The 15,882-nt window shown below is 40.2% G+C and overlaps 1 protein-coding gene across 1 annotated transcript in view; it reads right to left on the reverse strand.

The window, feature by feature from the left end:
* ADGRL2 (adhesion G protein-coupled receptor L2) overlaps positions 1-15,882 on the reverse strand; it is an 869,983-nt gene that overhangs the window by 465,388 nt on the left and 388,713 nt on the right. The window contains exon 3 of the mRNA XM_044001737.1: positions 11,948-12,054. The gene's annotated coding sequence lies outside the window, so the exon portion shown is untranslated. The remainder of the gene's footprint in view (positions 1-11,947; positions 12,055-15,882) is intronic.

Consider the following 15,882-nt stretch of genomic DNA (forward strand, 5'->3'; position numbering starts at 1 on the left):
AGCAGCAGATGCAAAGGGTTGGGTGAGTATTTTTATTTATTTGGTTTGATTTGAGGTTTAGCTAGACAGTACAGGGATTTTTTTTTTTTTTTTGGTGAGGATAGGTGGAAAGTATGAAGAAACCATAGATTATTAGAACTGGAAGGGACCTTGAATGAATAAAGAAATTCATTAAGTGTCTATTATATGTCAGGTATGAGAGAGACAGATATAAACATGAGACATTTGCTTTCCTCTAGAAGCTTCTATTAGGGAAAGACAACAGATATAGAGGAGGGAAGGTCAGAGAAGGGAGCTTGGGTCTAGGAAGTCAAGGATCGAGTGGGGCCTTTGGAAGGTCTCTGTGCAGAATCAACGTGTTGATTTGATTTCTGTTCTCAGAGCAGCCACCTTTTGAAGTTGGGGGTGGGGTGGGGAATAGGAAGTATGTGGACAGACCAGATCAGATAGAGATGTAGGCCCAGATTTCCTGGTCAATGGCCAGACTGGATATAAAGCATGGTCTGGGGCTATCTAGATATAGAGGGTTGCATGAATTTGCACTCACTGATTCATCAATCAAGACTGCTCAACTCCTGGGTGGAATCTCAAAGCTAAGAAAATGAACAACTCTCCCCAGGGAGGGGGAAGGTATCAGGAGAGTATTGTGTAAATTCTTAACAACAGGCTGTCCCAGAGAAAAAACAAACAAACAAACAAGGATGTTCACAGGACACACTTTTAAGTTGAATCTGCATCATTAACATTTTCTCTTTAAGGGGATATAAAAGTCATCCCCTTAAATGAAAGCATCTTGCCCCCCAGAACAGGGAAGAAGGACAGTCACAAATGGTTATTCTTTGTTTTGTCACTAACTTCATTTGCTTTTTATTCACTGATTATGACCCCAATACCAATTCCTAGAGTATGGCTTGCACAATAAAACAGGTAGAGCCCAGAGCAACAACTGGTCTCCTTAAAACAGTGACATCAGTAGGAGCAGGAGAATCCTGTGATTGCTAGCTGTACTTCCTTTTACCTCCTTGCACAGAGTCCCTCCTCCACTCTCAGTTACAAAGAACTTTGGTCCAAACTTAGATATCTATCAGCAGGAGGTATCACCTCAGCTGAAACTGAAGGCAGTGGCTGCCCAAACTCTGAAGAAAGTTCCTTGGTGAAGAGTTTCAGCAGGAAGGGCTAAATAGAATTAAGGATCATAGAAACCAAGAGCTGGAAGGGGGACCTCAGAGGTTATCTATGCCAATATTTATGTAAAGGGTGAGTCTACTTTCCAACATCCCCAAGAATTCGTCATCTGGTCTTTGCCTGAACACATCCAGGGATGGAGAAATCCCTTCTTAACAAAGTAGTCCATTCCATTTTCCTTCTACTCTAATTTTGGGGGGAAGTTCTGTTTTACATTGAGCCCAAGTCCATCTCCCTGTAATTTCCAATTGTTTTTCCTAATTCTGCCTTCTGGGGCAATGTAGAACATGTCTTATCCCTTGACTGCAGTATTTGAAGACCGTGATTATGTTCTTTCTCAGCCAACTGTTCTTTGGTTTAAATAATCCTCCATCCTTCAAATCATGATCTTCCCTACTCCAGGTAGTTCCAGTTCTGTGTTGGTGAAGCCTGTGATAATTTTTAGAATCTGTAGATCCCTGAATCTTAAGAGTTAGACTCTGAGGTCACCTTAGAGCTATTCTAGCCCATGTACTTCATTGTATAGATAACCAAATACCCAAGCCAGAAGCCAATTTCAGAAGCAGCATTCCTACCTGAAGTACCTGAAGCATCACCTCTCCACCATACTTGGTGAGGAGCAATCTAGCCTTTGCTTGAAGACCTCCATTGAGAAGAAAGGAGCCACTTTTTGGAGCAGCCCATTCCACAGTTGGATAATCTTCTTTCCTAGGAAATCTTTTCCCACATCAGGCCTAAATTGAATTCTTTGCCCCTTCTATCTATTGCTCCTGGTTCTGTCCCTTCTGGCCAATCGGAACAAGTCTAACAAGTCTGCTTTTCCAGGAAGCAGGCCTTCAAATGCCCCCAAACAGCTACCATAGCTCCCAAGTCTTCTCCAGATTCCCCAGTTCCTATAATTGCTCCATTTATGGCATGACTTCCTTTGCCATTCTGATTACTCTCATTTGGTCACTTTCCATCTTATCTTAAAAAGATTTTACCCAGACCTGACTGCAGTGTCTTAGATGTGGTCTGATCAGGGCAAGTTATCTTGGAATCAAAGAATTTTAGATCTGGAAGGGATGTTAGAAGTCAATCAATTAATCAATAGCTCAATCAAGATGCATTTATTAAGCATCTACAATATGCCAAAGACCATGATAGGCAGTGGGGTTAATTGTCCCTGCCCTCAAGGAGTATCTAATCTAGATGGGGAGATATCTATATTTTTAGGTATATAAAAATAGATATAAAATGGTGGAGGAGAACTTTTATCTGGGGTTAGGGTAGGGATCAGGAAAGGCTTTATACAGAAAGTGGGGCTCGAACAAAAATCCACCTGAAACTCCCAAAAGGATCCCTAGTAGAATACACCCAACTAGGGTGTGGTGGTGTGTGTCATCCAGCCTTTGCTTGAAGACTTCAGATGAGAAGGAAACCATGGCTTTCTCAGGTAGCCCATATTCACTTTCGGACAGATCTAATAATCAGGAAGATTTCCCCAATATCAAATCAATATTAGCTTCTTTAAAACTTCCGGCCATTCTTCTTAGTCCTGACCTCTGGGAACAACTAATCCCTCTTAGATATGGTGGCCATAAAAATACTCAAACACAGCTATCTTGTTCTCCTTCTGTCTTCCTTTCTTCAGGCTAAATAACTCAATTTTTTTTACTGAATCCTCATATTATGTGGATAGAAGGCCTTTTTACCATTTTGATTGCTCTCCTCTGGATCATTTCCAGCCAATGGCCTTCTTAAAATATGGTACTCTGCCTGACCACAATAATCCAGATATGCTTGGGGGGGGGGCAGAGGACAGACAGCTTATTCTTGGGAGTTATGGCTCCTTTAATGTAGCAGAGGATCATATTACTTCTTTAACACTTCAATCCGATTCACAAGAAAGTCATCACCCTCGTAATGTCATTGGTTCTCTTTGAGAATGAAGGATGAATAACAACCTTGGGCCCACCCTCAGGGAGCTTACAGTCTAGTAAAGGAGGTAAGATTCACACATGAGCTGTGAAAAAAAACAACAGTAATAATATCGTCGGTGTGTTCCTATTTCTGAGCAATAGCAGCTTTTAAAGACCGTCCAGGGGTTGTGATCTGCATTAGTGAATGGGTTACACACATCACTAAAAGTACGGCTACTTGAGGTATTTAAGACAGGAGATGTGACTACTTTTAGGGGGACTTCTGAAAATCTTTGTGGTTTTCATATAAATAGCATGTCTTAAATGACGTGTAAGTGGGGATATGGTGGAAGGGAAGAACATCAATAGGTCGAGATGAGGGACAGGAGTTACCTATTCGGGCCTAGTGTATAGTAGGGTCATAGATGTAGTGTTGGGGAAAGTACCTTAGTGTAATGGGTACAGTGCAAGATTTAGGCTCAGGGAAACCTGAATTCAAATACTTCCTTGCACTTTTACTAGCCACATGACCTTATGGAAGCTGACTTCTTTGAGCCTCAGTTTCCTCATCTATAATGTGTAATTTAAATTTCTAAATGTAGTTTCTAATCTGTCCCCCCCCCCAGTTTTGGGGGAAACTGACTAAAATCACTGATAAACGAGTTTATGTTTTTAAGGGTTTATTGAAAGATAGTAAAAGAAAGAGAAAGATTGAGAACAGAATTCCTATAACCTGGCAATCCTATCTTTCCTCAACTCCTCTGTGAAGTCCTCTGCTGCCACTGCGATGTCAGGAACCAAAAGAGAACGAGCCCCCTGAGCAGGCTCAGCTTGCTCCTTCCTGTCTCCTCCCAGAAATGGGAGGTTCTTCAAGCTGATTGATTGACTGGACCAGAAGGTGGTCAAAGTTCAAAGTTCTTAGCTTCTGGGAACCATGCTTTCTTAAGTCCTCTCAAGTACCAGCCAGATGTGCTTAGAATCTAGTTAACTAGAAGTCAACCATTAATCCAGTCAATTCAATCAGTTTAAATCTCCAGGTAGGTCCCTGAGTATCTGCTAAATCCATTATCTTAACACAAAAAGATGGGAGTGATCAGGGTATCTCCCTTACAAGGCTGATGAAATTTTAATAATTACAATACTAACTAACATTTATATAGGGCTTACTAAGTGCCAGGCCCTGTGCTAAGTACCTTACAATGGTTATCTCATTTGATCTTCACAACAACCCTGGGAGGCAAGTGCTATTATTATCCCCATTTTACAGATAAGGAAACTGAGGCAAACAGGTTAAGGGACTTGCGGAAGGCCACACAGCTAACAAGTGTCTGAGGCCAGATTTGAACGCAGGAAGATGAATCTTCCTGACTCCAGGTCCAGCGCTTTATCCACTGCATCTTTTTATGTATATAATGTCATTTCATCCTCCTCTTCCTCCTCTTCCTCCTCTTCATCATCATGATGCTAGTGTTGATCTAGTGCCTTAAGGTTTGTGAAGTGCTTTCCATATAATATATCCTTTGATCATTCATTTTCCTGTTATTATTTTATGTTCCTTTTCACATTTCTGTGGCCTTGTCATAGTTGAGAAATGAATTTGCATGCGGCAAGAATCTGAACAGCCATTTGAAAGTCATCGAGACTCTGAATACAAGCCCTACCCCTTATCGGGTAGACATATGATGGAGAGACAGAAAAAGACCCAACCCCCCAAACTAGATCATGTAAACATCAACACTTGCTCCCCAGTCGAGGGCCAGTTCTGTGGACCTGCTTACATAGACTCTCATGGACCTGTGGGGAAAGTACACAGCATGATGATTTTTTTTTTCCAAAGGTCTGAGATATGATGATCTTAACTCTATTTCTTGAGGGAAAAAAGGAAGTTACAACTTTAGGGTTCTAAAATATTCAAGAAAAATGGATTTCTTTCAACTATTATATCTTAATGATGAGGGGAAGAAAGAAGGGGAAAAAATAACTCAGCTATAATTAAAAGGCACTGGATTTGTAATACCCAAAGGGTAATGTAGCATGAAACCTGGGTACATGACCTGGTAATATTCACTCTGATTTTCCCATCACATTTTCACCCCTCTTCTCTTAAGGTTCCCAATGATTTCTAAGGGAACTCTGCATCTAGAGGGAAATGGACAATGGAAGAATTGGTCTGATTATCCCCCTACATATAGAAATGAATAAAGATAATAGATGCATGAGCTTCTTTTTTGTGTGATTTGGACTATATGACCTCAATTACTTCTCCCAACCCCCTACCCAGACTAATACGTAGATTGAGATTAAACCAAAATTATGTAAAATGGGAAACAAGATATTAATAATTCCCAGCAATCATGTAACATAATAGAATTCATGTCTATTTTCATTGGCTCTAGTGAGTAAAATAAGACGCTAAATTAGTTTAGAGATTTAAAATTTATCTTTCTCCTCCCATGACCTCTTCTCATCCTCCTCCCTGCCTTTGTGATATGATTGAGGCCATCCAAAGGGGACTTTCCATCTTTCTCAAGCTCCTTTAGTAAAAGTTTACAGCCTTAAAATAGGAATTTTTAGCAAAGTCTGAGATAGATGAAACCGTCCTGACAAGGGCCCAATGCACAAATCAGCTTGGCCTGGGCATGAATTAACCATAGGAAAAACAGGGACCGGGAGCCATCACGCGACTTGTCATTCTTCAGTCAAACAGAGGGGCAAAGCAAAAGCCACCACATGCCACTGTTGCAAATGCTGGCAGCAAATATTTTTCCTGAGAGCCAGCCAGCGGCCAAGAATGACACCAAGCTTAACCAAAATCAGGCGAGTTCCTGGGATACTGGCAGAGCCTGCTTCCCCGGCGGCCCTGCTCTAGTCTTTCTGTGTCTAATACAGACCGAGGCTTCCTGTTTGTCAGAGATGTTCTCGCCCTCCCCCATCTTCCCAAGAAAAGAGCCATGACCGCCTGCAGCTGATCCCATGTTGAAATGTCTATGTCAGTGCTCCAGCCCCACCCTCCTTGGCTTACCCACATGCCAATGTGTTTTGGATTATTCCTGGAGATATGAAGAAGAGGCCTAATTGGGACTCCTGAATGAAAATTACCAAAAAAAAAATAATAATAGACTATCCATGAATACCCCAGATGTAGCTCATGTATTATTAGAGTCTTAGAATTATCAGGAAGACACCAAAGTACAAAGAAATGATTTCATCTGTGTATGATTTTAAACAAGCTTGGCTTGCTGTAAAAAGAGATTGTTAATGAAGACTGCATTTCTCTCCTGAGGGTCTAGGCCATGTAATCTCATATCAGCCAACTGAAGCTTATTGCCGGAAAAATAGCTAAAGGCTTTGCCACCCCCAATGACCAAAAAAAAAAAAAAAAAAAAAGAGAGAGAGAGAAAGAAAGAAAGAAAGGAGTTTCTCTTAACTGTAGTTTGTTTTTGCTCATATGTTTGGAAGAGAACAGGCAAATGACATGGAAACTATCTTGCAATTATTAAATTAATGAAATGGCATTTGAAAATCTTGAAATACAGATGGCTGAAAAAAATTCAAATGGTATTGTCCATTCCTGGCACTGAAGTATTATCTTTCTTTTTCCATCTTTTTTAAGGCTTCGATTTTCAATGCCCTGTGGAAAATTGAGCATGGAACCTCAAAGACAAACTTGAGTGGGGATTTACTGAGTAGCAAGGGAACAAACTCTTAGGCTCAGGGGGGGAGCTTGGCAAGAAAGAATGTTCCCCCTTAGGAAAACCACAGCTCTGGCAAATGGTGTGCACTTATTTATTAATCCATGCTTACCCCAGAGCCTAGCCTTTTTCTTCCTCATCTTTGACGTTTCTCTTACCAACCCGTACACACCCGTGTCGAAGTTTAGCCGACAGGCCATTCAACACGTTGTGTTTAGTTAAATGGAAGTGCCTTACTTTGTGAGAAAAGCCCCCTTGCCAAAAAATATAAACAGCACTAGCTTTGATTAATATAAATATTTTAAAACCAGAACACTCTGTTACATCTTACCAAAACAATCCTCATGTTGCTGACGGGAAGGGGAAAAAAGGGGGGAGGGGGGCTTTCATGCATCAGCCGGATCCAACAAAATACAGCTGCAGAAAGAAATTTTAAATAAATATGAATGTGTTGGCCTTTTTGCCAGGACTTGTGTCCTTAGGCTCAGATGGAATTGTTGTCCAATGCTTTTCTGTTTCATTAGGAAAAATGAAAAGTTTTTGTGGGTTTTTTTTCTTAAGTAACAGTTCCAGTTCTAGGGCATCCTATTTAAATTTCAAAGCACACTAATTAAAAGAGGCCATTAAAATTGGTCTTCCTGCCCACTTTTAAGGTTTATTTACTAATAAGCAGCCGGACAAGGGATGTGTGGAGTGAATAGTTGAAGGGGTAAAAAGGCTCTGACAATCCCAGCAAGGGATGGAGGGGGAGGTGAGTTTCTTGGGCCCCATTTATCCTGAATGGTGAGGCTGTCCATACAAAAGCAAATCCCGCTACCTTAGCAGATTAATTCTGAAGGAGGCACTCTTGGGTCAGAGTATACATAAGCGTGTGCCTAATCTGGGAGAAATCAGGCTATTTTCTCACAGCAATTAAGCAGAGGTCTAGGGTTTCACCCACAGTGTATTTAAACACAGGATACAATTAAACCCCAAAGTATGAATATCTTTGCTGTGCAAAATTACCCAGGAAATAGATTTTGCCCTCTTTCAAATGAAAAGCAAGGCATCCGGAGGGGATGCTCGGACTCTGCAACAAACTCCCTAGAAATAAATGTGAGAGGCTCCTTCCTAATTGTGGATGCTTTATGTACATATGGATATTGGCCATTCCCCCCCCCCCCGACATATTTGAGGAAGGAGAAGAAGATGCACTTTCCAATTTCTGAATGGTCGATAGCATCATGCCTGTACAAAGGAGGCCGTTTTTAACTCTGCAGAGGTGTTCTCTGGAAGGCCTGCCTGGGATAGCTGCCAGGCTCCAGGGCCTGAGAAACCACTATTAGCGTCCCACCAAAATCAGCTTTGGGAGCTTTGCTAGTGAGGGTACCAGTAGGGAAGGCATCTTATTAAGAGAAGAAGTCAGAAAAGTTGGTTTTCCATTGTGCAGTACTTTCTAAACAAGTAGACAGTCTTTCTAAGAAAATGAATGCTACTCAAACACTATTTGGAGAGGAGAGAAGAAAATATTAAATGGGCAAAGCCTGATTTGTTGCACATTGATCTCCGACAGGCAAAAATCTTTTAATAATCCAAGGATTATATTAAATAAACTATCATTCCCTCTCCCTATCCCTAAGAACTTGGGGGAAAATCCTTTGGGTGTTAATAGACTTTGAAATGTATTGCTAATATTATTACTACTCTTCTGTTTACATGTCAGATCTATAATCTGGTCCACCAACCGACAGGTTGTTTGCTGTTGTGAGGAAGGGGGTGAGGGGAGGGAGTAGGGTGGCAGAAAGAAGGGGGATAGGAAAGAAATGGATAATTTTTCATTTAGACAGCCGAGTGGGATTTTCTATCACCATAGTTGTTTGTACGCAAAACAGCACATTGTATATATACAGTGAGAAATCTTACAAGCTCTGTCGCCTGGCATATTCTCGAAAACCGATAGCGTTGTAATGGAAAGAAAAATGCAACAAATCACATGTGAATTGTGATGTATGTGTGCATGTGTTTACACACATACATGAATGACAGCATGCAGAATAGACACGGAGAGATAACCATGGAGTTAATAATGAGGGCCTGGATTCAGATCCTGCCTTTGACACATATGAGCTGTGTCATTCTAGTAAAGTCCCTTAATCTCTCAGGTGCCTGGGCAAATCTCTAAAACCATACATTTTAGAGAAGATGCCCATCAACATTGATAGCAGGGAGAATTTACTCATTCACTGGGAGCTCTTGATAGAAATGAAATCACGAGTCAATATTCTCTGTTTCTGCCTCATTCTGTCTGTTTCCTCTTGACTTTTGATGGGTTGATGTAGGGATCTTCTGGTATGTTAACTCACCCCACCATTACAGATCAACTGATATACAAATTATTCAAGGGAATCGGTTTTGGTACTAAGATTTTGGGGATACCCTGTTTGGGAGTTTTCTTGAGTTCTAGGTTAAATGCCTTACCTAGGGTCACAAAGCTAGTATGTGCCAGAAATATGACTTGGAACTAAGTTGCTCTAACTCTGAGGCTACCACTTTACCCTTTATAGGAAACTGCCTCTTGCATGTGTGTGTGTGTGTGTGTGTGTATGTATGTATGTATATATGTATGTGTACATATATATACATATATACATATATATACATATACATAGTCATTGTCTCTAGTCAATAAATCAAGATGCTAAATTAATTTAGAGCTTTAAGATATAGGGGCAGCTAGGTGGAGGAGTGGATAGAGCACCAGCCCTGGATTCAGGAGGACCTGAGTTCAAATCCGGCCTCAGACACTGGACACTTACTAGCTGTGTGACCCTGGGCAAGTCACTTAACCCCAATTGCCCAGCAAAAAAAAAAAAAAAAAAGATATATCTGTGCCTCCCCTTGCCTAAACTGAAACATTGAGATGCACCATGGAGGTATGGGAAAAAGAAGTGATCAATGAGTCAGGACCCATTTATGACACATACTGGCTATGGAAGCTACTCAATTTCTCAGTAGCTCTGGGTAAATCTCTAAGACCATCTCCTCCCCAGAATCTCCCTCCATCATTGAAATCACAGGTCCACACCCAACACAAATATGTTCCTAACTAACACATGTTGCTAACCAGTTGTTAGTTGTTGTAGCTTTTCTGAATGCTCGAGCACCAAGGTTAAGAGAATTTGTGCGGAGAAATGTTGTCCATGAAAATGTGCTATAAACAGTTTTACACTCTGTTTGCCATGTGCTGAGGGATATGGGGGTAAATGGAGGCTTTGTTTTTTCCTAAGGATTTTTTAAAAAATAGGACCCCTGACTTTTGGAGTAGTTCTTGCTGATATCACTGGCAAATTGGACTACCACGTAACCTTTAAAAGTGCAGCATATCCCAAAACGAGTTACTTATTAAACAAATGTTCCTTTTTTTGAATGCAACTGACCTTTAAATGATTATTTCTCAGCACTTGCAACAAAGGGAATCTCACCTCTCACCCTCACATTTTTTGATGCGTTGCAGCAAGTGGCTTCATGACCTTTTCGCAACATATAACATGCTGTACAACACAAAATTACTCACAAAACTCTAATGAACCCTGTGCAGAGAGGAAGTCCCACTAGCCTTTTTTCTGGTGGTGGCGTGTCACAGCAGGCACATGGGAAAAAGAAGCCCACAAACCCTATCATTCATCTGCATGGGATTACTTTTCACCAACCAGTAAATTTATTCAAAAAAGCGAAAAACAAAAACAAAAAAACCTCATTCCTTCGATGTACTAAATGCCCACTGGCTGCCGCTGACTGATCTTAGCCAAGCTTTGGCCCAAGCTCCCCTAACTGAGAGAAAACAAGAACCACATAAATATTGGTGTTTGATTAAAGAAAGTCAGTGTTCTGGGCCCGGAGCGTTGAAATACAGAAACTAATGGGAAATCCTTGGGTTTAATGCAATGTTTGTGCTTGAGCCAAACATATATCTATGACTAGCATGGCTTCCTCTTTTACCTAAGCTGGTGGGGATGGATAATGACAAAAGCTTTTGACAGAGGATGCCGATTAGATATATTAACCTGATGTGTCAAGGAGTTTAAGAACTTGGTTGCCTCAGAAACAGATAACTTCAGAAAAGAACAATGGGGATAATGAGGCTAGGTTTCTCATAATTAAGTGGAAAGGATCATTGGAATTCTGATATCTCAGAGAGCAAATCTAATCTAGGGTGTATTTGGGAGGGCTGATGCTTTATGGGGGTGGGGTGGGGGCTGGGGGGCCTTTTACAGGTGTACAGAGGTTTGAGCTTCTTTCAGGCCTTATGGTCATTTTCTCTAGCTAAGACAATGGCTTGCAGCTTAATAACCTGGCTCCATTTAAACAAGGGTCCCTGGCTCAGGTTGATTTCTCTTTCAAAGAGAATCAATCTCCAAGTTGCAAGAGGTAGAAGAATATATCACTATATATTTATAAATATATATTTATATACATATATGCATATAAAATATAGATAACACATATGAGGATGCTCATATTTATGTATTATTTGACTATAATGGTACAGAAAAAAACTTAATGAATTCTAATACTTTCAAAAGGGAAATTGAGTCCTCTTGAAAACTGATTTCCAAATTAGTTAAATAAGTTCCGTATTTTAAAAAGATTTCCTCTTCTTGAATGCAAACTCCCTCCCAAACATCTCTGTGTCTCTCTCTCCTTGCTCCTCTTTCTTTCCTCACTCTGTTTTCTCTATTATTTTTAAATCTTTCTCTTGTTCTTTCTCTCTATTTCTCTTTCATAGCAGGAACTGTTTCCTCTGGCGCCTAGCACAGTGTCTGACACATATTATGCATACTATAAATGCTTGTCTGTCGCTCTCTCCATCCAGCTCAGAATCTGTCTCTTGCTGTCTCTTCTTTCTTCCTCGTTCTCTTTGTGTCTCTGTTTCTGACTTTCTCTGTTCTGTATCAATCCTTTTTTAATCTCTATTTTTCTCTAGCTCTTTCTGCCTGCCTCTTGTTCTATCTCTCTTTTGCTCTCTCATTCCTTATGTGTGTCTTTTGTCTCTCTGTTTCTCTCTCTTCTTCTTGTGTGTATATATGTTTAAACAAAAGCATCTGACTGAACATCTTAAAATAAGCTAGAAAGTAGCTTGAGGACCATGCCCCATGATTGAAAACAGTGTGAGAACGACTATGAACTTACAGTTTTCCCTCCAGGTTCAGAATCAGTAATATTTTGCATAGCCTGCAGGGCAGACGTGATCCTTCAGGAGCAGAATCAAAAGTAACATCCTCCGGAAAAGTGGGGTTCTGAGAGAAACAAAGAAGGAGCAGAGACAAGACTTACTCGGAGTTCTTTATGTTGGTCTTTCACAAGGCAAATCAGTCACTTGATTGGTGTGTAATCACAAAGATAAATAAACAACTTGAAGTCTAAACTGATTCATTGTCAATTCTTCCCTGGGCCTTCTCATTCATTAATGACTCACCCTGCTGACAAACAATCCCAGAAAATCAACAATCTTGGATAACACAGTGAGCAACAGTTGATATGTCTGTTCCCTATTTACATTCCTGAGGATGAATATTTATGACAGGCGATGATGCTCCTTCAACATATACTGTATCTCAGGCAGTTCTCAGCCAGAATTATATTCAAAAGGCCCAGACACTCACAATACATCTTTTTCACACTTGTCCTGCCCAGCTGCTAAACAGAGACCTACTGAGCCAACATGGAGCCCACTGGAAACCTGCTTGAATGAACTTTCTTAAGTGCCCTCTCATTTCTGAGCCCCCCTCTTTTTTCTGTTTGCAAGGATTTCACTTCAAAATAATATCCACCCCTCAAAAAGACTGTCCCCCAATATTGGGTGAAGTTTATTTTGCATTTTTCCATTGGCTGTGAACACATCACATGCTCCCCTCCTTGGGGTTGGTGAACCCAAGTTGTCTATGTACACAGACAGCACTCCGGCCACAGATGTGACTGGTTAACTGTACAAGCAAGAAGGATAAATCCGTACAACAATGCTTCATTCACCAAGGAAATCTGCACTGGATTATAGCTTCTCTATGGTTAAGTCTGGTCTTAATTTACTGCTTTTATTCAGTTTTCAACCACAAACGAGCCCCTTATGAGGCATTCACTATGCAGAATTGACAACTCTTTTTATCTACTTGAAAAATATTTTTGGATAATAATTTATGGTTACAAAATATTTTAAGCAGTTTGAATAGTTATATTATATTCTCTCAATGCTTAATGATGCAGTATCCCCTGTAAAAATGGAATGCAGGGCAATCTGGTAATTTTACATACAGTATTTATAACAACAGAGCAAGTTGGCCATATAGAAACACAAATAAAAAAATGCACACACACAACCCTGCATATTTCATAGGAAGTCTTTAAAAAACATTTTTTAAGCTCTTAAATTGCATCTCAAGAGAAAATTAGAGTCCGGGGCAGTGACTAAAGGCTCTATATAAGGGGGGAAAATAAGTTTGGCAAGCACCGTATTTTATTTATGGGCTATTATGCTTGAAATGTATATTCAGAACACCCTTTGGAAGGGGAAAATCTGCAACTCTTGCTAAGGGAGGGTTCATATGCTATTTATGTTTTATACATGAAACCTAAATGTCATGTGAGTAGTTGTGTATTTTTCCTTCCGCCATCAAAGGTATTCTCTCCATTTATATGCTGAATTAATGCAGTATCTTATTTGTAAAATCCATCTGAAGACGCTCATTAGTATTGGGCATCGGATGGTTTTCAGGGAGTGGGTTGCCAGTAAGAATTGCTTTGGGAACTAAGACTGGCTGAAAATGTTGAAGTCTTGCATTAATTTTTTTCCCTTTTTCCTTTCTTTTTCTTTTTTTTTTCTTTTTAATTTTTTTTTTTTTTGCCAAGTGCCGCTATCATAGTCTCTGTCAATTTCATTGCACATCCCCTAGAGGGATGCCAGCCATTGACACTAAAACTAGACAGAGCAGAGGATTCATGCAAATGATGGGGAATGTATCTTATAAAAGGAGACAATGGAAACAATTTGGTCCCCGAGCTCTTCAAGACACCCAAGTTCCTTTTGCTTGATTCTCGATTAATTTAAGCTGTTGGCACCAGAAGCTTTACAACTTTACTCTTGGCAGAATACGAATACTTTCAGACTCATTGATACTCAGGGATCCTTCCCATTACAGCATGAACTCCCTGTAGATAAACAAAGGGAAACATTCAGCGGAGGTACTTGCCGTGTTTTCCTCATTAGCAGATCCAGTGTCTTGAGCAGAGAATGAGTGTTTTGGGAAAAGCATTCTTGGCATTAACAAGAAAGGACATTGCTTTTACAAGCAGAACCACTTTATGATTTTCTAAGACATCTCTCTCCCGGTGCCATATGTAAATTGTGTTTAAGTAGAAAAAAAAAAGCTTACCATGAAAGTATGCATTACTTTGGGAAAAAAAATGCACAGGCGTACTTCAAGAGAACAACAACAACAACAAAAAAGATGAACTGTTTCCCTTCAGTTAGTTAAAAATGATAGCTTCCTTATAAACTTTACTTCTTGGTTTTCATGGTACAAACATTATTTTTTTGAGTGTTGGGGATTTTTTTTTCCTTGTTGTTTCAATAGGTTCTTACATGTCATAGGAGGGGCAGCCACCATTATTTATGAACTTGCTATCTGGTTATCTTTATGGAATAACAGGCTTATTGGGTCTCTAACCTACTTGCTTTGGTCTTGTTAGCTTAATAGGAACTATATGCAAGGAAGAGAAAAAAAAAAAAACCTGAATGAAGCAGAAAGGTAATGAACTAAAAAAGAAGCTTCAGCAAGAAAAGTCACTGGATAACATCATGGTTATTATCCACCCTAAGTTCTGATTTCTTAAAATTTATTTAGAAAACAAAAGAAAAACAAAAAACAAACAAACAAGCGCAGCTAGGTGGCACAGTGGATAAAGCACCAGCCTTGGATTCAGGAGGACCTGAGTTCAAATCCAGCCTCAGACACTTGACACTTGCTAGCTTTGTCACCCTGGGCAAGTCACTTAACCCTCATTGCCCCCCCCCCAAAAAAAAAAATTAGGAAAAAAAAACCTTTCCTGATCTCCACTTTTTCCTTTTAAGTTTTCATAAACTGAATACAAAGAATTCCATTAGCACAGATTATGATGCTCTTGAATGACCTTGGGGCAGCAAGGAGATATTGAGAATTTCATTAGGAGATGCTCCAATTAGGCTGACAGTGGCTATTAGTCATCAACAAGATCACTGACAAGACATCTGAAACTTGGGATGGATCGAATGAATCCTATCTGATTCATCAATCCCCAAAATATCCTCATATACTTAATATAGCTCAGTGAGAGGGGGTATATGTCCCCATTCCTTGACCCCACTTCCCTTTTCTAAAGAACATAGATTCATAGAACTTTAGAGCTAGAAGAGACCCTGGAAATCTAGTAATGGTCTCTGGAAACCTTGAAAGATACACAAATGTTGGCAATTTTTCCATTTACATTGGAAGGTGGAAGGTGGAAGGGAGCGCAGAGGCCATCTAACCCAACCTTAACTTCATTTCACAGTTGAGGATACTGAAAGAAACTCAAGCCCAGACAAGTTGACTAGTCTACCCAAGATGGCACAGGTCATCAAGGTCAGAGGCAGCATGTGAACCCAGGCCCAAAGCCAGGGCTCTTTCCACTGTGCCTTAAGCCTCCACTCTTAGTTCATTTTAATAGTCTATGTTTTTTTGGAAAAGGAAATGGAGGCTCATGGAGGTTAATGGACTTGGCTTAGGTCATACAGGTAGTCAGTGGCAAAGATGGGATGAATCCCCTTATCTGTGGGTTCCTAGGCCATTGCCTTTTATAATACACCATGCTGCATTCTACCTGAAGATGTGAAAGTGGGAGGGCCATTGAACACGGAATTTCCCCACTGCCTCACCGGTACAAAACTATCTAGGCTAAATGACGGGTTGTTTGCTAAGCCACTGTGAAATTTCAGGGTTTTAATGGTCCTTAAAATATAATACCCTGTGTCATTTATTTCCTGAAGTCAAATCCATTTCCAGCACTTTGAATCCACGTTAAACATATAGTTCAACACTGTTTGAAAGGGGAAT

The sequence above is a fragment of the Dromiciops gliroides genome, chromosome 4, assembly GCF_019393635.1.
Source record: "Dromiciops gliroides isolate mDroGli1 chromosome 4, mDroGli1.pri, whole genome shotgun sequence".
Classification (NCBI taxonomy): domain Eukaryota; kingdom Metazoa; phylum Chordata; class Mammalia; order Microbiotheria; family Microbiotheriidae; genus Dromiciops; species Dromiciops gliroides.